The sequence below is a fragment of the Balaenoptera acutorostrata genome, chromosome 1, assembly GCF_949987535.1.
Source record: "Balaenoptera acutorostrata chromosome 1, mBalAcu1.1, whole genome shotgun sequence".
Taxonomy (NCBI): Eukaryota; Metazoa; Chordata; class Mammalia; order Artiodactyla; family Balaenopteridae; genus Balaenoptera; species Balaenoptera acutorostrata.
In genome coordinates this window covers 21,732,610-21,757,737 of record NC_080064.1, presented here as the reverse complement: position 1 = coordinate 21,757,737, position 25,128 = coordinate 21,732,610, and the positions used below count along the sequence as shown (strand labels likewise).

At 40.9% G+C, this 25,128-nt stretch overlaps 1 protein-coding gene across 2 annotated transcripts in view; it reads left to right on the top strand.

The window, feature by feature from the left end:
• Nucleotides 1-1,599: 1,599 nt before the first annotated feature.
• The window catches only part of WASF2 (WASP family member 2), a 70,758-nt gene continuing 47,229 nt past the window's right edge, over nucleotides 1,600-25,128 (top strand). The window contains exons 1-2 of one of the 2 annotated variants that reach the window (XM_057551672.1): nucleotides 1,600-1,794; nucleotides 1,974-2,087. The gene's annotated coding sequence lies outside the window, so the exon portion shown is untranslated. The remainder of the gene's footprint in view (nucleotides 1,795-1,973; nucleotides 2,088-25,128) is intronic. The other variant, XM_057551668.1, reaches the window with a different exon arrangement.

The window sequence follows — 25,128 nt, the reverse complement described above, 5'->3', positions numbered from 1 at the left end:
TGAGGCTGAGAACTACAAAGTAGTGGAGCTTAGATTCAATCTTGGGTCAGTCTGCCCCTAAAGTCACTGACCTCTGCATAGCACCTGCTGCCTCCCAGCACCCAGTGGCCACAGTCAGGATTTAAATAGTCATTGGTTGTCAGACCACACTGCCCAACTTGAGCCTGGAGGTCACTGACTCAGCAGGCACTGGGGCCTTGTCGGCACCACCCACTTGGTAGTTTCTGCCCTTCTAAAGTCTTAGGCTGCTCTCCCTCCCACTCCCTTTTTGGCTTCCTTCCTTTCCAGAGAGGGAAAAGGACTAGGAATTATAGCCAAGGCAGCCCTTCTGAGGAAAACAATTCTGTGGTGAAAAGAGCCCAGTTCTGAGAGCAGAGACACATGGATTTAAGTCCTGGAATGGAGACTGACCCTCTTGGAGCTTCTGCGTCCTTCTTCTGGATTCTACCTGGGTTTCTGAACCACCTGTCATCCCTTACCCACTTCCTGATTCCTAGGCCCCCAGAAACAGCTCGGGTGCACCCCTAGGATCACTTTTCCCAGGAACCTTGGTGATTAACAATAGCTGGGGGGTGGCCTGTGCCTAAGTTTATGGTGACCAGAGAGATGGGGGACTGGCCTGGCACCCTCAAGTCCCTCCCTGGAATGCTAAGGGGTTGGGGGAGGGAAGTCTCTCTCAGGGGACACCAGACCTGGAAGGGAGAAATACGGGAATGGAAGCCAAAAGATACAGGTTTGAGTCCCAGGGTCGTTTCAAATTCCCTGGGTGACTCAGGGTAAGTCATGGAGTTTTCAGTTTTCTCTTCTGCAAAACGAGGACAATATTTGCCTTACAAAGTTGCTCTAGAGAACTAACTGAGGTACAGGTGAATTTGTCACACTGATACCCAGCCTGCAACCTTCTATAATCGACAAGGCGCTCATATACACACTCATGCATGAATCCTTAACAAATACCTCAGGACACGAGGCAGATATGACTGCTCCTACTTTGCAGTTCAAACTGAGACTCAGGTAAGTTCAGAGAGCTGTCTGAGGTCGTAGAGTGCGGTGGCGGCTGAACCAGGGTCCAACTCACCTGACCCTGGCCTTTCAGAAACAGCTCCCAATCCCAGGACCCCGGGACTCGCCCCAGACGGATCCTTTAGCAGCGGGCTGGAGCGTATGACTCACTCTCCCCACCCTACTTTTTGCCCGGCCTGAGACCGGGAGGGAAGGGATAAAACTACCACCAACTTTAGGGGTGTCCACAGAAAGTTCATAGGCTTGGCCCCTTCCTGCCACCAAAGGTACTGGTTATTTGAATTCTAACAAAACGAATTAGCCTCTCAATACACTTTGTACGCGTTTTTACACTTTCTTAGGTGGGAATTTCCTACTTTGAATTTAGGAGTTGGTTTAGTTTAAAATCCACCCCCACTTCACTTGGTTTGCCCCTTGCTGTTTACTCCGATTACGGAAGTAGCTCGGGTGGAGCTCCCGGGACAGTACCCTTGAGTACGTCGTTTGCGTACCTATTTAACTGACATTCTACTCAGGCCAATGGAATGCCCGGAAGCCCCAGGCGGGTGGGGCAGAGAGCCAATCAGGGCGGTTGGCGGGGTGTGGCTGCGTCCCGGGGCGGGCAATCGCGTAATGGCGGACGCGGGCCGGGTTGGCGCGGCTGGGGGCGTAGCGCGCTGAGGGGGTTCTGGCTGTGTGGCAGCCCGCGACGCGGCCGGCGAGAACAGGCCCCGTGCGGAGAAGGGCGGCCGGCCAGCCCCTCTATTGCTGAGGGCGACCGCGCGAGACCAGGTGAGCATCAAGTCCCCGCGGGCTGGCCCGGCCGTGAGGCGCCGGGCCCGGTCGGGCCGCCCCTCCCAAGCAGCGCAGGGTCCTGGGGGAGTGGGTGCCGCGCCTCCTGCCGTAGACCGGCAGAGACCCGGTGAGCGGTCAGCGCGGGGTGGTGTCTTACAATACACTCTCCTCCCCAGGGAGAGGTGTGCCGGAGATCCCCTCAGAGGCTTGGAGGGGCCCGCGAGTCTGTGAAGCTGCGAAAGTGTCCCAAGCTGACCTAGCTCTTCCACCAGCTCGCCGCGTGACCTTGGGCAAGTCACTTCCCTCTCTGGGCCTCGTTTTACCCATTTGTAAAACGAAGGCTTTGCAGGCAGACGTACATGAGTTGGATCCCAGACGTTGTCTGAGGTCTTGGGCAAGTTCTTCTCCAGGCGGAGCCTCAGTCTCCATATCTGGACCATGAAGGCGTTGAAGTGGTCTTTGAGACCTCTGGCCTAAATTGCGGAGTGGAGGAGAGGAGTGTGTGTGTGTGTGTGTGTGTGTGTGTGTGTACGTACGTGTGTGTACAAGATGGTCTGCAGAGTAAGGAGGAGAGTTAGCTAAAGGGGCCCATTGAGGAACGCTCTGGATGGACCCTAGGCTATGATGAGGTGGAGTCCGGTTGTCTTGGTCCTCCAGGATCCTAGAGCCTCTGAGATGGGGGAAGTTTTATACAGTTAGTTCTCCATAGAATCAGAGAAGAGGAAAGAATCCTTGGAGCCTTTTGGGGCTATGATTGAAATTTAGGCCCCAAAGAATTCAGGCGGGTTAGGAGGAGGAGGAGGAGGAGGAGGAGTGGGAACATTTATGGTGCTCCTACTATGCGTCAAGCATATGTTCTTGTTTAATTTTTACAGCCTCACTTGAGAATTTACACATAAGGAAACTAAGTTTCAGAGGAGTTAAGTAACTTGCCCAAGGTCACACAGTAAGGTACACAGCTTACCAACATTAAGATGTTTCCTTTGAGAGTCACTGGGCAAGGGGGAATTGTCCACTTAAAGGAAGTTTGCTTTGTCACAGATGGGGGGCAGGTTCCGGTCCCAGACACTTGAATTGACTTCTGGCATGGAGACAGGATGGGTCTTGATCTCTGGATGGTTAATTATAAGTACATCCCCTTTGTTCAGTCTGAGTTGGAAAGGACCGTTACTAAATTGTAAAAGTCACTTTGAAGTGGGTTAGAACCTCGGAGAACTCAGTTTGAATCCTGACTGCATGGCCTGTGGAAGAAAGTTCACCAACTGTTGGTGCATAGACTTGACTCTTGGTTCAGTGTGGTGCTAGCCCAGTAGCTTTTTCTCTTCCCTAAGAAGGCCAAGTTTTCCTGGGATGGAAGAAATTTCCCATTTGTTAGTGCAATCCAAAGTCTTTGGATTCCTGGGGTGAAAGGTTCAATAGCTGGCCTCTTGATTAAGTGAAATACTCCTTTCTTTGTGCTCCCTGTTATTTGACTTCTAGATGAGTGAAGATTGTGGACTTGGAGTGGGTACTATAGATAAATTGCAGCCCTTAATTTTTCCAAGCCTCAGAGCTTTTTGTTAATCAAAATGGTAGGACGGCTGTGTGTATTGTTCTCATATGTCAACGGTAGGGAAGAAAATTGGAAGAGGAAGTTGCTGAGAAAGAGGGCGTTTCTTAGCATTGGAGCCAATATGTATTTCTTTGTTTGAAATTCTAAAACCAGAAAAGCAGCAACTGAAGGAAGAAGGAAGGAAAGAACTGTGAAACTCTTCTTACCTTTGAAATATCTTTAAGGACTGTTCTTTTGCTGTCCCCTGTCCAAGGCTCTGCTTTCACAGAAAAAGTCAGTTGTAATTTGTTCAACGTTCAGAAGTTGTATTCTAGAATGAAAGAATTTTAAATCTTAAACTTTCTGAGATAATTTTTAAAAAATCAGAACCAAATATGTTGTTTATTAGTGGATGATTCTTTCAACATAATTACCAATCGCAGTCTTTGGGTTTTTTGTTTTTTTTTTAAACTGTGATTTAAATTAGTGGATTTCAATCTAAGAGGAGTTGATCTAGATATTGCATGATGCAAATGTCCCCATCACCTGAAAAACACGTAATGGTGTGTTCGTTTTTTGACGTTTGTTAAGTCTTTATAATGCTTTATTTTACCGGATTGTGTATGTGTGAATAGTTAAGACACTGAGTTTATTGCATGTAAAATCTACATTCACTCTCAGTATTAGTTATATTTTCTATGTAAGATTTAGTCTTAATTAGTATACCAGTCTACAGTACCTTGGGGCCAAAAAAAAAAAAAAGGTTCTTGGGGCCAGTTGTGCTCCTGAAATTAGAATTTTTTGAATTTTGGAAAAGGAATATGATACGTATACTGTATGTTATGTAACATCCCAGAAAGGTGTGGGGCAGCACCTTGTAATCAAATGCATTACTATTTCTTCAGTAAAACATCAGAATGTTCACACCAACTGGGATAAATAAATACTATACATAGCCTCATGTCAGGATTTGCCGCCAAATGAATAATGAAAAACTTGTTTTTTATAGCCTTTTGGATTTTGGAATTGAAGTTAAGGGATTGTGGACTTTTATGGATAAAACTTATAACAGTAACAATTACAAGGACAAATATTGTAAACCAAGCTAATTTTAAAGTCACGGATCCTAAAAACAGTATTACGTAGAAGACACATTTTTTTCTTTCTTTCATGTGGCAGTCTTATTCTAATTAATATATGCCAATATTCATTTTTCCTTAAGTACCAAATTTTACCTTTTAATACCATCATTGGGCCCTGTTTTAGATGTTTGAATGACACCCTGCCCTCTTTTTTTAAAAAGTAATTTATAGGGTCTTGTGCTCATCAATTTTTGTACAGCAGTTAAGAGAATTGTACCTTTTCCCATATAATTCAGAGAGAGACGAATCAGGTGAGGATCTGTAGATTCATGTTTGCAGAATTTTAAAGCTGATGTTCCCTTCCAGGTGGTCTTTAGTATGAGGTCATTGCTGCTGGATGAGATTTAGAGCAAAATTTTTTAATTTTTAATTTTTTAAGCCTCCACAATTTGTTCATCTTAGTAAGGAGTTTACTAAAATATATTTAGAGTATTTTTTATTTCAAGTTTATGCTATTTGAAAAACTAGAGTTTACCAGTCTTATGAATTTGGGTGATTTTTTAAATGACCAAGGACCTCTAGGAGCAAATTTACAAAAATTCAGTGTACTCTTTGCTTTTCTTGGGCACTTCAACTATAGAGTGAGGTGGACTGGTATTGTTGGAGGTTAAAGAATTATTTCTTCTCTTTATTTATTTATTATAGAATATTTATTTATTCATTTGGCTGTGTCGGGTCTTAGTTGAGGCATGCGGGATCTTTCATTGCGGCGTGCAGTCTTCTCTAGTTGTAGTGTGCGGGCTCAGTAGCTGCGGCGCTCAGGCTTTCTAGTTGTGGCACACGGGCTCTAGAGTGCGTGGGCTTAGTTGCCCCACGGCATGTGGGATCTTAGTTCCCCAACCAGGGGCCGAACCTGCGTCCCCTGAATTGGAAGACGGATTCTTAACCACTGGACCACCAGGGAAGTCCCTGTTTCTTCCCTCCCTCCCTTCTTTCCTTCCCTCCCTTTCTTTCCTATGAATTTATTTATTTAATGATTTTTGGCTGCGTTGGGTCTTTGTTGCGGTGCAGTGCACAAGCTTCTCATTGCGGTGGCTTCTCTTGTTGCGGAACATGGGCTCTAGGCATGCAGGCTTCAGTAGTTGTGACACGTGGGCTCAGTAGTTGGGGCTCGCGGGCTCTAGAGCGCAGTGTCAGTAGTTGTGGCGCACGGGCTTAGTTGCTCCGTGGCGTATGGGATCTTCCTGGACCAGGGCTCGAACCCATGTCCCCTGCATTGGCAGGCGGATTCTTAACCACTGCACCACCAGGGAAGTCCCTCTATTTCTTCTCTTTAAAAGAAGGCCTTTGACGGCATGAATTTGACAGATTCTGGTCTTCAGGACAAACAACCACCTCTTTTGAGGGTCTCAGTTCATCTTCCTACTTGGGTTATCTCCATAGTTCCTGAGAATGGTACTTTCACTGTCTGGGAGATAGAAGGGGTATGGAACAGTGTATCAGGAGTTGCAGGTGCAGTTGGTGTGTGACTGGACTGGGGAATAAGAGCAGTTGTTATCCAGACTACCTCAGTTTCTTTTGTTTCATAAGGATTGATAATATTGCAAAAGGGTTACAAATTAGTGAACAAACATACTATTACAAGTTACTCTGTTGTGACTGTGGATAAGCTCTTCAGCACAAGAACTGTATTTTATACTTCTTTTGTATTCTTCAATGCCTAAAGGCCAGGACATCAGACTTGTTGCATCAGAATTTACCATCAAAAAATAAATTATATCTGGGAACTCCTTTGTCAGTAAACAACCAGGGTTGAGAACCATTGAGGTAAGCACATGGTAGGTGTTCAATAAATATATGTTGATTAATTTGCTCTTGGTTCTGGCATGAATTGCGTAGGGTGGAAGAGGACCCAGATTTTTTATAAAGTAAAATAGCTTTCCAGGATACCAGCACACATCCAACAGTTGGCAGATCTGGATCCATAGTCAGTTCATTGCTAGTTACTCTGCCAGCATAACCACCCTGACTTTGTGATCTAGGCCAGATTGAATACAGTCTTGTCAACAGGCAACTGAAAGTTTTATTTAATCCTTGGGTAGTGGCCTTACTGATGAATAAGATTGGTTGGGGTGACAGTCGCTAAATTGAAAGAATTCTTGGGGATTTGGGTTGGGGAGGTAGGCTGCTGGGCACCAGCAATGCCAAGGGAAGAAGTAGAAAGTTATAATTTGACTGTGTCTCCAACACATAACACAATGTATGGAACATAATTGGTGTTCCATAGTTTTTGCTGACTGAAGAAATGAATGGCTCTTTGTTTGAAAAGAGGCATATAAGTTGTGAAATAAGATGCTTCCTAGTCATCCTTCAGAACTGAACTAAGATGTCATCTGTTCCATGAATCATTCCTAGGAAAAGTTGAGTGACTCCCTTGTATGTCTTCTCCTTCATTAAAGCATTTATCAGATATTGTCAAATCAGATATCAGACAAATTATAAAACTCTTTCCCCTACCTAATAATGAGCTCCATAAGGGCTGGGCTGTATTGTTCATTTTTGTATGACTGGTGTGCAACACACAATAAAGGGTTTTTTTTTTTTTTTTGACCATGTGGCACGTGGGATCTTAGTTCCCCGACCAGGGGTTGAACCCGTGCCTCCTGCTTTGGAAGCGAGGAGTCTTAACCACCGAACCGCCAAGGGAAGTCCCAATAAAGGCAAAATAGATTCTCGTAATGTTTAATTTAAGCCTCTGTCTTCTACTTCATTCTTGTAGGCTTCTCTTTCTTCCAGTTCATGGTCTTTACTTTTCAGTTCAGATCAGCAAACATTTATTGAGAGGTAGGTCTTTGTTGGGCCTTGGGGTAGGGTTTCTCATCCTCAGTACTGTTGACATTTGGGCTGGATAATATCCTGTATTGTGATAGGCTGTGCTCTGCATTGTAGGATATTTAGCAGTATCCCTGACCTTTACCCACTACCTAGTATCACCCCCCCAACCCCCACCCCAGCTGTGACAACCAAAAATGTCTCCAGATATTGTCAAATGTCCTTTGGGGAGCAGACTTGCTCCCTGTTGAAAACTATGTCAAGGGTAGGGGTAGTGGGTTCATAGAGGGAAATAAGTGTAGATGTCCTCACGTGTGCACTATCCTTTCATTCGTTCTTTCTGGTTATACAGTCTCTTGTCTCTGACTTTTGGATAAGAAAGAAAAATGAGGGAAATCAGGAGGTGACAGCCTTAAAAAAGCACCATTATTTTTTTTCTGTCTAAATTTTATTTTATTTGGTTTAAATATATTAGAGCAGTACAGACAGCTGAATTATTTACACAGATTTTTGTAAATTCAGTTTCCACCACTGATTAGGTGGAGTAAAGAACTACTAGAATATTACTACCTTGAATAAAAGACTCAGCTTTTCTCAGAAAAGCTGTTTAACACCTAAAGAATAACCAGCATTGGTTTTATAGAGAACTTGCCAGGACTTGTCAGGATTCTTCTCAGCTAACTTTTGAGCTTCATGGCTAAGATATAATATATCTTTTAGTGTTCCTACATAGATACTTTATAACTCTAAAAAACATGTTTAGCTAATGAGCATGTTTTTCTAAGCTCAGTATTTTTTGTGATAGGTAGATTGGTCAAGGCAGTGGTCCTTGGTCCCAGTGGGCATTCATAAAATGATGACAGATTAGTAGTAACACTGGGGAACTTCACTCCTTTGGCCAGCCTTCTACAATATAACATAATCATTCATGTCTTAGTCACCATTAAAGTGAAGTTGAATGAGTGTTTTTTTTTCCTGTTCCATTTGAAGTTATGAATAGTACTCTAGAGAATTCAAATGTATAGTTATGAATGGTATCTCAGAATAGTTACCATTTATGCAAGTGAGACACACTTCTTAACTTAGAAACCAAACAGAATTGAATTAGAAAAGAGAAGAATAGAAACAAGAATTGTTGAATGCTTGCAGAGGAAATAATGTTCAGATATAGAAGTACCTCAGAAAACTTTGGTCTCCATCATGATTTCTATACACTAATAAAGAAAAACAGTTCGAGGTTGATGGGAGAGGCTATTAAACTTTGCCTATGATATTACATTTCAAAATGTTTTTCTTTTCTGGTAAAATATGGAAAAGCTCGAGACATAGTCTCTTAGTTATAAGATTAATTCTAGTTGAACCAGTTTAAGTTTCTTACTTTTAAATTTATTTATTTTATTTATTTATTTTTGGCTGCATCGGGTCTTCGTTGCTGCGCGCGGGCTTTTTCTAGTTGCGGCGCGTGGGGGCTGCTCTTCGTTGCGGTGTGTGGGCTTCTCACTGCAGTGGCCTCTCTCATTGTGGAGCACGGGCTCTAGGCGCGCAGGCCTCAGTAGTTGTGGTGCATGGGCCTCAGTAGTTGCGGTACGCGGGCTCAGTAGTTGCGGCTCACGGGCTCTACAGCACAGGCTCAGTAGTTTTTGGCGCATGGGCTTAGTTGCTCCGCGGCATGTGGGATCTTCCTGGACCAGGGCTTGACATGTCCCCTGCATTGGCAGGCGGATTCCTAACCACTGCGCCACCAGGGAAGTCCAAGTTTCTTATTTTTAGAATATAGAGGCCCTTTTGGGAAGAAGCAGTGGTTCAACTCAGTTCCAGTTTGAGTGAATATGTGTGTGTATATGCACACATACATACTTACACACATATTTATGATGTGGCTTACGGGGACATTTAAATTTTGTAATTGACATAGTAAAGTAATGAGCAATTCTTTTACTCTCACGTATTTAGAATTGAGACCTTTTTCTCCTGTGATTATGCCATTGTTCTAGCAAGTCCTCAGTCTAGAAAGCTTTCTTCAAATCGTATCTTGAGTAATTGTTTTTAACTGTGTAGAAGGAGGTCTTAGGTCATGTACATGATGTTCCCTTCCATTCACAATTGAGAACTGTAAGTAAATTTCCCTTTTTAGAATACTGCTAGTCTTTAAAGAATAGTGATAACAAAGCCATTTGTGGAATTATGAGAAGTATAAGACCAACTTTGCCCCCTCTTTACCTTTAAAGTTCCTTCAACATTCATTGGGTGATAATTTGCAAAGCACAGTGATATGTGTTGTTACAGTCAGTCCCCAGCATTGAGATAAATTATGTTATGCTACATTTTTAAAAATATATATTTATTTATGTATTTGGCTGCGCTGGGTCTTAGTTGCGGCACGTGGGGTCTTCCTTGCGACATGCGGGAATCTTTTAGTTGCGGCATGCGGGATCTTTAGTTGTGGCATTTGGGATCTAGTTCCCTGACCAGGGATCGAATCCGGGCCCCCTGCTCTGAGAGCTCGGAGTCTTAACCACTGGACCACCAGGGAACTCCCAGTAGCTACATTTTATACAGATAAACAGGCTCAGAGAGGTTAAGTAACTTCCTTAAAGTCACTCAACTAATAAATAACAGATTTGAGATTGAACCCTGTCTTTTTTTTTTTAATGAGTTTTTTTTAAGGTAAGATTTACATACAGTGGAATGCATAAAAATGCAAGTATATAATTAGATGCGTTTTGACACATGTAAAGACCTGTGTGGCCAATACCCAATCAAGAGATAGAATGTTTCCATAACCTTCCAAAGTTCCCTCATACCCTCTCCCAGTCAGTCCCTGCTATCTTATAGGCAACCACTGTTGTGATTTCTATCCTCACATATTAATTTTTCCTGTTCTTCACTCATACAATATGCACGCTTGTGTCTGAATTCTTCTGTTCAACATAAAGTTTTTGAGATTAATCCATGTTGATGTGTATATCAGTATCAACCCGAGCCTTTTGGTGCATATCTAGAGTTCTTTCCAACAAACTACAACTGCTCATTTGCTAATTCTTACAGCACATCCTTTTTTTTTTTTTTTTTTTTGCTTTGGTATTTGCACGTAATTTACTTCCTTTTTCTAATATACTAGATGTATTTGTTTTTAAAATCTCTTTGAAATTACAAAAGTAATACATGATCATTGCAACAAATTACACAATTAGAAGTGAATAAAGCGTGAAAGTTTCCTCAGATTTATTTTTATTTTGGCCTTTTTCCAATTATGAAAATAACGAGTGCTCTTTGTTTAAAAAAAAAAAGCCAAATTCAAAAAATATGAAGCAGAGAATAAGAATCGTTCATAATCCCACTAGTTAGCATTTTGATATCTTTTCCTCTTTCTCTGCACTTTGTTTACCATGGCTGAGACCACAGTTTAGGGATTTTTAGGCTTCCCTACTTTTTTTTTTTTTTTTAATTTATGTATTTTTGGCTGTGTTGGGTCTTTGTTGCTGCGCGCAGGTTTTCTCTAGTTGCAGCAAGTGGGAGCTACTCTTTGTTGTGGTGTAGTGCACGGGCTTCTCATTGTGGTGGCTTCTCTTGTTGTGGAGCATGGGCTCTAGGCACACAGGCTTCAGTAGTTGTGGCATGTGGGCTCAGTAGTTGTGGCTCGCGGGCTCTAGAGTGCAGGCTCAGTAGTTGTGGTGCACGGGCTTAGTTGCTCTGTGGCATGTGGGATCTTCCTGGACCAGCGCTCGAACCCATGTCCCCTGCATTGGCAGGCGAATTCTTAACCACTGTGCCACCAAGGAAGTCCGAGGCTTCCCTTATATTAGGTTTGTCACATCCTCATTAATCAGTTCTTATTATTTCAGTGTTCATGCTTGTGGCCACCCTAAATCTGAGTATCTACCTGGCAGTGTGACCTTGGCTGGGCTGGACTCATCAAGCAGACTGTACACTCCTTCGTCACTCACCTCATTCTTGCATACCCAACACCCAACATTTCTTGCAAAGTAGGAGGCAGTTAGTTCTGTGATTATGAGTATAGATTCTGGAGTCAGTCCATCTGTTTTCAAATGTAGGCTCCTCCACTTACTAGCTCTGTATGTACCCTTAGGCAATGACTCTCTTAGCTTCAGTTTTCTCATCTGTAAAGATGGGGACCTGGCTAATTTTACTGTAAAATATGGAGCATATCTCAAAGGATTTTAGAAGGATTAAATGACATCATTACTTAGTCCATTGCTCAAGTAATGTTAACAGTTGTCATAAATTAAGACAATCAATGGCATGTTTGGTTGGATATGTCATCTATCTAGCCCAGAATTCTGCTGCTTGTGGGAAAGGGATGAAAATGTCAACTTCAAAATTTAGGGCTATGTTGCCCAAAGTTTATAATTTCTCTTAGGAAGGAGGTTCTTATGGAAATGTTGCCTATGAATTTATCTAGACTATCTTTGAATTATTTTTCTTACGTTCTGTACTCCCCATCTGAGTAATGAGTTTTATTACTTTATACACTGGATTGGGCAGTAAACTATTACTTTTTATTAGTCCTAATAAAAGTAGTAAGTGTATACTATGTGTCAGGCATTGTGCATATTTCTATCCTCATAGCAATCCTTCAAATTAGTTATTTACAGATGAGAAAAGCGAGGCTCAAAGAAATTAAGCAACATGCGCACTGTCACACAGCTAAACCTACTGGGATTAGAACTCAGTTCTTTCCTCCCTCCACTTCCTTTCCCTTCTTCTTACCCCTTCCCTTCCCTTTTTCTACATAAAACTTCTGTCTTTCTAATTCTAAAACCTGGGTTTAAAATTTTTTTTTCAATATACTTTATTGTTTCTTTAGACTTCTAACTACATTTTTTTTTTAATTTTTATTTATTTATTTATTTATTTATTTATTTATTTATTTATTTATTTATTTATTTATTTATTTTTGGCTGTGCTGGGTCTTTGGTTCGTGCGAGGGCTTTCTCCAGTTGCGGCAAGTGGGGGCCACTCTTCATCGCGGTGCAGGGACCGCTCTTCATCGCGGTGCGCGGGCCTTTCACTATCGCGGCCCCTCCCGTCGCGGGGCACAGGCTCCAGAAGCGCAGGCTCAGCAGCCGTGGCTCACGGGCCCAGCCGCTCCGCGGCATGTGGGATCCTCCCAGACCAGGGCTCGAACCCGTGTCTCCTGCATTAGCAGGCAGATTCTCAACCACTGCGCCACCAGGGAAGCCCCTAACTACATTTTAACTTCTAAGATTTGATGCAGCCTCTACCATTTCACACCCTTTTTGTTTCATGCTAATGTGTCCTTTATATATCTATATCTATATTAAAAAATATGTATGCATACATAAGCTCCTCTGTCCTTTGGTCTTTTGGGATACCTTTCTAGGCCTTGTGTATCTATTTTACCTTTTTTGTGCTATGATGGCCACAACTGCACATTCTATTCTAGGCACAGATACGCTTTGGTTTGTACAAGGGCAGGATAATGTGTTCTGTGTTTCCAAAGCTTTCGTAATAACAGCCAGCATTTTGTTGCCTTTTTGTAGCTGTATTCAGCTTTAAGTCCAGGGACTCTGAAACCCTTTTCTTGTATTGTAACAGGTAGCTTTAGAGCTCATCATCTGATAATTATAATTTGGATTATTTTTCCATTACTGCATTACCTTATTTTTGTCTACATGGAAGCTATTTTCCACATTTCTCAACACACAACTTTGTACCATCATACTTCTAGCTACTGCTTTAGAATCATCTGCAAACTGAGAAGATTTCACTAGACAGTTTTTTCTAGATAATTTCTAAAAATGTTACTTGTGATAGGTTTCAGCATTAATCCTTGGGGGACCCCTTTGTTTATACATCTTTATCTAGAGAAGGTACTATATCAGAACACTTATTTCTGTTTCTAAATGAAGGCTCTGGGGAAAAAAATTAGTCTTCTTAAATAATATTTATTTACTGCTTTCAGTAGCCTTTGGAAGAGTTTTTTTTTTTAAATTTTAATTCTATTTAATTTACATTATATCACGTATCCTCTCATTTCAGATATGCATATGTTTTACCTGAAGCCTTGCAAACAGTAGGCTCTCTGTTTGTAATATATCAAGGCTTTGATATATTAAATGTTCAACAGTAAGATAATGCCCAATATTGTGTTATTAGTTTAACATTCAACAAATAATTATTGAGTATCTGTTATGTGCCAAGTACGAAGAATACAACTCAGTTACTATGAGAGGCAAGGTCCCTGCTCTCATGCAGTTTAAGAAGCCTTGGGTAGACAATAAACAAACACATAAATAAAATATTGAAAGATTGTGATATGTTAGGAAGAGAATAAAATAGGGTGCTATAATAGAGATAATAGAGGAACTTAGAGATGGTCAGTAAAGGCTTCTCTGAGGAGGTGACAAACCAAAACTGAAGAATGAAAATGAATGAGCCAAATGAAGAGGTGAGGAAAGAGTTCCAAGATAGAAGGAACTAAGAGCAAAGGTATTTCAAAGCTTTGTAGGACTGATAAAGGAGTTTTATTTTTAAGTAAAATGGGGAGTCTTGGTGAGTTTTTTTTTTTAATTGAGGTACTCGAAAAGTATTTTTTTTAACTTTTTTTTTTTTTGGTGGCCTCACTGCGAGGCTTGTGGGATCTTAGTTCCCTGACCAGGGATTGAACCCAGGCCTCGGCAGTGAAAGCATGGAGTCATAACCACTGGACCGCCAGGGAATTCCCTAAAAAAACTTTTTAATGCAAAATTTCAAGCATATATAAAAGTAAATGGTATAATGAACCCCTGTGTATCTGTTTCCTAACTTCAACAATTATTAATGCATGACTAATCTTTTTTCTAATATCCTATCTCCTCCCCTAATGTTATTTTTTTCAACAGTTAATGTAGCTTTTATTTATTTTTATTTTTTAAGCTTTGAGATATAATTGACAAACAAAAATCTTATATATTAAGGTATACAACATGATAATTTGATACATGTATATGTTGTGAAATGATTAACCACAATCAAGCCAGTTAACACATATTGATACATCACCTCATGTAGTAACCATATTGATGCATCGCCTCAGGTAGTAACCATTAATAATGTAACTTTTATTTAAAATTACTATCTAGCCTGTAGACTGCAGCAGTTTAAATACTTGAATTAACAGTGCTTTCGTTTCATTTTTACAACAGTTTTATTGAGATATTATTGGCATACAATAAACCCCATACATTTAAAATATAAAATTTGATAAGTTTTGGCATATGTATATACCATTAAAGCCACCACCATAGTCAAGATAATGAACATATTCATCACCCCTAAATCTTTCCTCCTTTGTAATCACTCCCTCCTGCTCCGATGCCTCCCCCCACACCCCCAGTCCATAGGCAACCACTGATCTGCTATCTATCACTATAAATTATTTTAAATCTTCTGGAATTTTATATAATCATGCAGTATGTGCTCATTGACAAGGGGCGAAGGTCTGGTGTTTTTCATTTGGGATAATTATTTTGAGATTCATCCATGTTGTTGCAAGTTTCACTAGTTGCTGAGTAATAATGCATTACATGAATATATTAATTTGTTCATCCATTCACCTGTTGCTGGACATTTGGGTGGTTTCCAGTTTGGGGCTGTTACAAATTAAGCTGCTGTGAACATTTGTGTACAAGTCTTTTTGTGGACATTTTTTAAAAAATTATTTATTTATTTATTTATTTATTTATTTCTGGCTGTGTTGGGTCTTTGTTGCTGTGCGCAGGCTTTCTCTAGTTGCGGCGAGTGAGGGCTACTCTTCGTTGTGGTGCTCGGGCTTCTCATTGCGGTGGCTTCTCTTGTTGCGGAGCACGGGCTCTAGGCACGTGGGCTTCAGTAGCTGCAGCACGCGGGCTCAGTAGTTGCGGCACGCAGGACCTAGAGTGTGCAGGCTTCAGTAGTTGCGGTGCATAGGCTCAGTAGTTGTGGCACATGGGCTTAGTTGCTCCACGGCATGTGGGATCTTCCCGGACCAGGGATCGAACCCGAGACATTTCTTTTTAATTTTTAAAATTGAAATACAATTTACATGCCAAACAATTTAGCCATTTAAAGTATGGAATTCAGTGGTTTTTAGTATATTCACAAGGTTATGCTGTCATCACCACTGTTTAATTCCAGAACATTTTTATCACCCCAGAAAAAAACCCCATACCTATTAGCAGTCACTCCTCATTCCCCCCTCCCCATGCCCTACACAACCATTAATCTACTTCCTATGTCTGTGGATTTGCCCATTCTGGACATTTCATATTAAATTCGGTCATACAATATGTGGTCTTTTGTAATTGGCTTCTCTCACTTAGCATAATGTTTTCAAGCGTTCATCATGTTGTAGGCTTGTATCAGTACTCCATTGTATGGATGTAACACTTTTATTTATCTATTCATCAGTTGATGGACATTTCAGTTGTTACTACTTTTTGGCTGTTATGAATAATGGTGCTGTAGCATTCTTGTACAGATTTTTTGTGTGGACATATGTTTTCATTTCTCTTGAGTATGTACCTGTGAGTGGATTTGCTGGGTCATATGATTACTCTTTTTGAGGAACTGCCAGACTGTTTTCCAATGTAGCTGCACTATTTTACATTTCCACCAGCAGTGTATGATTCCAGTTTTCCCACATCCTCACCAGTATTTCTTATCTGTTTTTTTGATGATAGCCATCCTAGTGGGTGTGAAATGATATCTCTTGGGGTTTTTTTGTTTGTTTTTTGTTTTTTTTTTTTGAAGTATAGTTGATTTAACAATGTTGTGTTAGTTTCTGGTGTACAGCAAAGTGAATCAGTTATACATACATATATATGTATATTCCTTTTCCAATTCTTTTCCATTATAGTTTTTTTTTTTTTCCCACCCCCACCCTCTCCATTATAGTTTATTACAGGATATTGAATATAGTTCCCTGTGCTATACGGTAGGATCTCGTTGTTTATCTATTTTATTTTAATATTCACTTATTTTATTTATTTACTTATTTTTTGGCTCTGTTGGGTGTTAGTTGCGGTATGCGGGGTCTTCGTTAAGGCATGCAGGATCTTTTGTTGTGGCGCACAGGCTTCTCTCTAGTTGTGGAGTGCGGGTTTTCTCTTCTCTAGTTGTGGCACGCAGGCTCCAGGGCGCGTGGGCTCTGTAGTTGTGGTGCACAGCTTCCAGAGCTCCTGGGCTCTGTAGTTTGCAGCATGTGGGCTCTCTAGTTGAGGCACGCGAGCTCAGTGGTTGTGGCACGCTGGCTTAGCTACCCCGTGGCATGTGGGAACCTGATTCCCTGATCAGGGATCGAACCCACGTCCCCTGCATTGGAAGACAGATTCTTTACCACTGGACCACCAGGGAAGTCCCTGTTCATCTATTTTATATATAGTAGTTTGTATCTGCTAATCCCAAACTTCTAGTTTATCCTCCCCCCAGTATCTCATGTTTTGATTTCCATTTCCCTAATGACTAGTGATGTTGAACACTTTTCATGTATTTGTTGGCTATTTGTGTATCTTCTTTGGAGAATGTCTATTTAAATGTTTTACCCATTCATAAGTTGGTTCATTCATCCTTTTATTATTGAGTTGTAGTAGTTTTATATATATTCTGGTTACAAGTCCCTTATCAGATATGATACGTAAATATTTTCTTTTCATTTCTGTGGGTTGTCTTTTTACTTTCTTGACTATGACCTTTAAAACACAGAAGTTTTTCAGTTTTGATGCAGTACAGTTTATGTACTTTTTCTTTGGTTGTTTGTGCTTTTAGGTGTCGTATCTAAGAAACTATTGCCTAATCCAGGATTGTGAAGATTTACACCTGTGTTTTCTTCTAAGAGTTTTATACTTTTAGATCTTATATTTAAGCCTTTGATCCTTTTTTTTTTTAATAAATTTATTTATTTATTTATTTATTTTTGGCTGTGTTGGGTCTTCGTTTCTGTGCGAGGGCTTTCTCCAGTTGTGGCAAGCGGGGGCCACTCTTCATCGCGGTGCGCGGGCCTCTCACTATCGCAGCCTCTCTTGTGGCAGAGCACAGGCTCCAGACGCGCAGGCTCAGTAATTGTGGCTCACGGGCCTAGTTGCTCCGCGGCATGTGGGATCTTCCCAGACCAGGGCTCGAACTCGTGTCCCCTGCATTGGCAGGCGGATTCTCAACCACTGCGCCACCAGGGAAGCCTCCTTTGATCCATTTTGAGTTAATTTTTGGTATGGTGTTAGGTAGGGGCTCAACTTAATTATTTTTTTTTTAAGAATTTTTTTAAATTATTTATTTTTAATTTTGGCTGTGTTGGGTCTTCGTTGCTGCGCGCGGGCTTTCTCTAGTTGTGGCGAGTGGGGGCTACTCTTCGTTGTGGTGCGCGGGGTTCTCACTGTGGTGGCTTCTCTTGTTTTGGAGCACGGGCTCTAGGCGCGCAGGCTTCAGTAGTTGTGGCATGCAGGCTCAGTAGTTGTGGCTCACGGGCTGTAGAGCGCAGGCTCAGTAGTTGTGGCACACGGGCTTAGTTGCTCCACAGCATGTAGGATCTTCCCGGACCAGGGATCAAACTCATGTCCCCTGCATTGGCAGGTGGATTCTTAACCACTGCACCACCAGGGAAGTCCCGGGGTTCAACTTTATTCTTTTGCATATGAATATCCAGTTGTCCCAGCACCATTTATTGGAAAGATAAGTTATTCCCCATTGAATTTTCTTGCATCCTTTTCAAAGATAAATTGACCATAGATGTATGGGTTTATTTTGGGGTTCTCAGTTCTATTCCACTGATCTGGATGTCTGTTCTTTTTTTTTTTTAATGCTTTTTAAATTTATTTATTTATTTATTTTTGGCTGTGTTGGGTCTTCGTTTCTGTGCAAGGGCTTTCTCTAGTTGTGGCAAGCGGGGGCCACTCTTCATTGCGGTGCGCAGGCCTCTCACCGTCGCGGCCTCTTTTGTTGTGGAGCACAGGCTCCAGACGCGCAGGCTCAGCAATCGTGGCTCACTGGCCCAGTTGCTCCGAGGCATGTGGGATCTTCCCAGACCAGGGCTCGAACCCGCGTGCCCCGCATTGGCAGGCAGATTCTCAACCACTGCACCACCAGGGAAGCCCTGGATGTCTGTTCTTAATGCCAGTATCACACAGTCTTGATTACTGCAGCTCTTTTGTAAGTTTTGAAATAAAAACAGTATGAGTCCTTCAATTTTGTTCCTTTTTTCAGTATTGTTTTGACTTTGCTGAGTCCTTTGCACTTCCATATGAATTTAGGCTCAGCTTGTCAATTTCAGCAAAAATAACCAGCTGGAATTTTGATAGGGATTTTATTGAATCTGTAGATTAATTTACGGAGTATTGCCATCTGAACAATATTAAGTCTTTCAGTCCATTAATATGGGATGTCTTTTCATTTATTTAGGTCTTTAAATTTTTTCTAGGTTTTGAAGCCTTAATGTACAAGTCTTACATTTCTTTTATTAAATTTATTCCTAAATCTTCCTAAACTTATTTATTTTGATGCATTTGTAAGTGAAATTATTTTCTTAATTTCATTTTTGGATTGTTTATTGCTAATGTGTAGAAATAAAATTGAATTTTGTATATTGATCTTATATCCTGCTACCTTGGTTCTAACAGTTTTTTTGGTGGATTCCTTAGCATTTTCTATTGATATATTATAAGATCATGTCATCTGCAAATAGAGTTTTACTTCTTCATTTCCAATCTCATGCCTTTTATTTCTTTTTCTTACCTGATTGCCCTGGTTGGAACCTCCAGTACAGTACTGAACAGAAGTGATAAGAATGGGTATTGTAGTCTTGTTCCTGACCTTAGGGGGAAGTCTTTGTCTCGTTTTGATAGTACAGTAATACTGGTCTCATAGAATAAGTTCAGACTTGTTTGCCCTTATTTTTGAAGCAGATCCCAGACTTCATTTCATTTGTAAATATTTCAGCATACATCTCTAAAATACAAGTATTTCCCCTATTGAAACATGATTATATCAACATTGTCACACCCCAGTATCTTTAAATATCCAGCAGTTAAAACGTTTTAAGCAGGGGGTGGGTATGTGATATGATTTCCATTTTTAAAAGATTAATCCAATTGCTGCAAAGAAAATGGATTATATGGGGGCAGGAATTGACTAAGGTGAGTAACAGAAGTCCAGGTAATGATGTAGACTTCAACTAGGTTGGTGGAAAAAGAAATGAAAAGAAGTAGATGTATTTAGTATGTATTTTGGAGGTAGAGCTGATAGGCTTGATGATGAATTGGATGTGTGGGTCAAGGAAGAAAACAAGGATTGAGCATGCCTTCCTTCTGGAAACTCTTCTCTTAGCTTTTATGACAAGGCATTGTTCTGATTCTCCTACATTTCTTGGTGCTTCTTTCTTTGTCAGTCTCCAGGTTGTCCTCTGTTCTTGCCTCTCTGTTTATGCTTTTGTGTTAGGAGGTCATCTCCTCTCTCATGTCTCTGACTACAGCCTTCATGTATCAATAGTAACTCCCAAATCTGTATTTCTACCTCTGAACCTCAGTCCTAGAGTTCCTATTGAATCCCTCCACTCGGATATCCCTTCTGCACCTTTATCTTTTCATGGATTGTTTGATTTTGGGAACCAGTGGTCAGATTGGTGCAGCTTGTTTCCTTCTTGCTTGGGAGACATGTTTATAGGTTTTAAGGATGGATTTTATACAGATTTTAACGATGGAACCTTTGCTTTTCTGAGAAAGATGCTTAGCACACCTGGACAGCATTTTCCTTCAGCACCTTGACTTCCTCATAAGTTAAAACGGGAAGGCTGAGCTTTTCTTCTGCCTGTGCCCCCCACCCCCCGCCACCCCCAATCCCCTGAGTTGCTGCCTTTTATCCTGACTCACATATTTCTATTTACTTATTCACTCAGTCATTTATTCAGCACATTTCAGGGCTTGTATAGGTCTGCTGACATACCAAACATTGGCTCCGCTGTTTTCCCAGTTCATTCAGATGTAAGGCCTTAGTTGCTGTTGACTTCCCTGAACTCCGGATCTCATTTCATGCCAACACACTCTCAGGTCCCTCCCTGTCTTTTTCTCCCACTAGGTCAGTTTCGGTCCTTTGTTACCGGTTGCCTTGACTGCTGCTTCTACTTCCAGTCTCCCCCCCACCCAGCTCCATTCTTTTCTCTGCTTAAGGGAGATGTATAGCATCTTCCTAAATATTCTGTAATCTGTAACTCCACTTGTGTGACTCCTAGCACTTATCGACTAAAGTACAAACTCAACCTGATATTTAAGATTCTGTGACCTGGCCCTACTTGTCTTTCCAGCCTTGCTTCCTACTACTTTTGCAATAACGTACTCATCTTCATTCCCCAGAAATGTCTCATTATTTTCTGCTTATGTACCTCTGCTCACACTGTCTGTCCACCTTAGACATAATGCTCCTTGTCTTTACATGTCCAAATCCTGCCTATATTTATTTATTTATTTATTTATTTATTTATTTATTGGCTGCACTGGGTCTTTGTTACTGTACGCAGGCTTTCTCTCTAGTTGCGGTGAGCAGGGGCTACTCTTCGTTGTGGTGCATGGGCTTGTCATTGTGGTGGCTTCTCTTGTTGTGGAGCACGGGCTCCAGGCGCGCGGGCTTCAGTAGCTGTGGCTCGCAGGCTCTAGAGTGCAGACTCAGTAGCTGTGGCACACGGGCTTAGTTGCTCTGCGGCATGTGGGATCTTCCCGGACCAGGGATCGAACCCGTGTCCCCTGCATTGGCAGGTGGATTCTTAACCACTGCGCTACCAGGGAAGTCCCTCCTGCCTATTTTTAACACCCAGTTATATGACACTCCTCTACGATGCCTTTCGTGATTTACTTAACCAGGAGTAAACCATAACTTCATCACTTTTACTTTGTTTTATATTTATGTTCTTTTCTTGTCTCTCCTATATTAGGAAACTCTTTAAACAGAAACTGTTTCTTGTATCTGTATACATCTTCTACAATGCTATGGCCTTTGCACTTGGTGGTTACTCAATAAATGTTTGCTGAGTGAGGTAATATTGCAAGTAATGTTCCTGGAGGCAGAAAACTAGATTGAATGACTTCTTGAGGTACTTGCCAACCCCATCATTTATTTTCATAGATTTTTGTAGATTCAAGAGCTACAAGTGTCCGTATAGATAAAATTTTCTGTCATTGAAAAAAAGTATGGGGGCTTCCCTGGTGGCGCAGTGGTTAAGAATCTGCCTGCCAATGCAGGGTCACGGGTTTGAGCCCTGGTCCGGGAAGATCCCACATGCCGTGGAGCAACTAAGCCTGTGAGCCACAACTGCTGAGCCCACGTGCCACAACTACTGAAGCCTGCATGCCTAGAGCCCGTGCCCTGCAACGAGAGAAGCCATCGCAATGAGAAGCCCGCGCACCACAACGAAGAGTAGCCCCCGCTTGCCGCAACTAGAGAAAGCCCGCGCGCAGCAACGAAGCCCCAACACAGCCATAAATAAATAAATAAATAAATAAATAAATAAATAAATAAATAATTTTTTTTAAAGTATGTATAGAAAATTTCAAACATATACAAATGTAGAGAAGATGATATAATGAACCTCTACATGCCCATCACTGAACTTCAACAGTTATCACCTCATGGTCAATTTTGTTCATCTGTACTATTACCTACTGTCTCATCCTCACAAGATTCTTTTGAAAGAAATCCCAGACACCATATTATTTAAATTGTAAATAATTTCATTATGTAGCTATAAAAGATACTCTTTTTTTAAAAAAACGTAACACAGTACACAGTAACATCATTGGATAGCCAGTTAATGTTCGTATTTCCACAGTTGCTTTCTCTTTTCCCTCTTCCCTTCATCTGTGCCCTCCTTTCTCTCTAAACATTTGCTTTATTTGAATCAGGTTCCAAAAAATATCCATACATTGATTTGATTTATATGGCTGTTAAATCTCTTTTAATCTTTGGGTTCTGTGGCTCTTAAGTTTCTTTTAATCTTTCGGTTCTCTTGCCTTTTTTCCTTTATATTTTTGTTGTTGTTGAAGAAAGCAAGTTTTCCCATTCTAGATTTTGCTAATTGAATTTCTATGATTTATTTGTTTCTCTGTCCTTTGTATTCCCTGTAAACTGGTTGTTAGATCTAGAGCAGCATTGTCTAATAGAAATATTCAAGCCTCAAATGAAATTTAAATTTTCTATCATTTACTATCATTTCACCACATAATGAATATAAAAATTATTGAGATGTTTTACATACTAAATCTTTGTGATTCAGCGTGTGTTTTACACTTACAGCACATATCAATTCATATGAGCCAGCCACATTTCAAGTGCTTGATAGCTACATGTGTGTAGTGGCCACCTGTTGGTCAGCACAACTCTAGAGGCTTGACCTAAATCAGGTTCCTGCTTTGGCAGTATAATGTTTCATAAGTGTTGTTGTATTCTGTCAGGAGGCCTATAATGTCCAGATGTCTCTTTTTGTGTTGTAAGTGGTCATGGATAATGATTACCTAGGTGTTTGCAAAATGGTGATATTCTAGTGTTATCATTCTTTCTTCATTTATGAGCTGGAATACTTCATAAAAGAAAAACTTTCCCTAATCAACTCTTCGGTTACTCTGAAGTTTTTGATTTGTACAGGAAAGGCAGCATAAATACTTGATTCTTTACCTTTAGTCCTTTATTTGCAAGTTTTCAAAATGGTAAGTTGGTTCCCTGATATACTCCAAAGGGAATCAGTGAGTTGTTAGATTTTTTTAAAAGTATCATTATGAATTTATGAGTATTAACATATTTTACATGTTTTAATCTATTGTAGTTATTTTTTTTTAAATAGATTTATTTATTTGATTTGTTTATTTTTGGCTGTGTTGGGTCTTCGTTGCTGCGCGCAGGCTTCCTCTAGTTGCGGCGAGCGGGGGCTACTCTTTGTTGCGGTGCGTGGGCTTCTCATTGCGGTGGCTTCTCTTTTTGCGGAGCACGGGCTCTAGGTGCATGGGCTTCAGTAGTTGCAGCACGCGGTCTCAGTAGTTGCGGCACGCGGGCCCTAGAGCACGTGGGCTTCAGTAGTTGTGGCACATGGGCTCAGTAGTTGTGGCACACGGGCTCAGTAGTTGTGGCGCACAGGCTTAGTTCCTCTGTGGCATGTGGGATCTTCCCAGACCAGGTCTCGAACCCGTGTCCCCTGCACTGGCAGGCGGATTCTTAATCACTGTGCCACCAGGGAAGCCCTATTGTAGTTACTCTTACTGATGTTCAATTTGTTTCATCTTGGACCAACGGGAGCCTCTTCAAGTTGGCTCCTGATTTCTTTTGACATAACTGCAGTAGTCTTTGATAGTGTTCCTTGCTTTCTAGTTGTGATAAGATGTTCCAGACTCATCTTGTACATTTCCTGCCCTTTAGTCAAGGAGCTCTGGATGCTTTTAGTGAGATATGGTATTTAAAGACCACATTTATTGCTTAGGAAACTGAAGGCTGGAGAAGTAGAGCGATTTAACCAAGGTCACACAGATTTAGCAGCATCATCCGACCTAGAACCTGAGGCTGTGGCTCTTAACTCTATGCCATTGCCATTTTGTCTTGCTTCCTCTACCTAGTTTCTGTGACAGGAGTTTTAACTGCATTTGAGCTTCTACTCTAGGCCATCAGGGGAAGACAGGTTTTGTGGGTCACCATTGGAGGTACAATCAGACCTCATTAATTTGGGCTAATTGAGGTAAATCCTAGTGAGAGTGTTGTGTTTTGTTTTTCTCTAGGTGCGACTGTTACTTTGAGTCGTAACTGAAACTAGGCTATTAGTGTTACCAGGTTATTTTGTTAGGTAGAGGTCCCTGTACCTGGTTTAATGAATAGCTGAGAATGATGTGCAATTTAACTTTAATTGTATGTAAATTAGACTCCTGAAATGCTTAAAAACAGCTCATTAAACATTTCTCCCTGCAATCTTATTTACACTGTTTTCTTAGCCAGGCTTTTCTTTATTAGAGTACAGAGGTAAACTTTAGCTCAGGTCTGAATTTGTCTCAAGTTTTCAAATGGGTGTGGAGTCTATATTATATTAGTGTTGCCATAAAGTTCAGAGAATTTTGGAAAGAATATTTGAGAAAGTGCAGAGGAAGAGCATCTGAAAGTCAGACATCTGGCATTTTCAGCCAACCAGAATGCAACTTCTTGTGTTTGAAAGTAAGCTGAAAGTACTGTTAAAAGTCAAAAAAAGCTTTCAGAAAGCTCGTTCACTATCTAAAAAGTCGTATCATCCTAGGACTTCACTCAGAGACAACTGTGTATATTGAGGGACAGAGGATCTAGCTGTTCTAGGGCTATCAGTGTTGCCTGTTGACTCTGTGGCCCAGAGTAAGTCACTTGACCTATCTGAGCCTTAATTTATTCATCTATAATGAGGTAATTAAAATTGGGAGTAGTAATACATGTTCTTTTTACCTCACAGACTTCTTGTGAAATTCAAATCAGCTAATTAATCAAATGACATAGTGGATATTTATTGAATTAATGAGAGATGACATGAAAGTGCTTTTTAAACTAAAAACCTTGTTTGACCGTAAACATTATTAGAATAATATAGATTAGATGCACTAATACATACTAATGTTCAAAAGCATGACAGCAGAAGGAAGAGATTCAAGATGTCTGTCCAGACTTTATAGCTGTTTTACTACAGAGGCATATAGCACCTCATACCTTAGGAGCCTTTGACAACATCATGGTTTTATAGCATAGTACCACTGCTGATGTGAAGACCCTGCGTTACTAAGAAAAGGTTAAATTATATTTAACATATTCTGTTTAAGAAATAATGGATAAGCACAACATATTTTACAGAGGTTTTCATTAAAATGGCTTTAAGGAGTATAGTGTCTAAAGAGTTATTTCTATTATCTGACA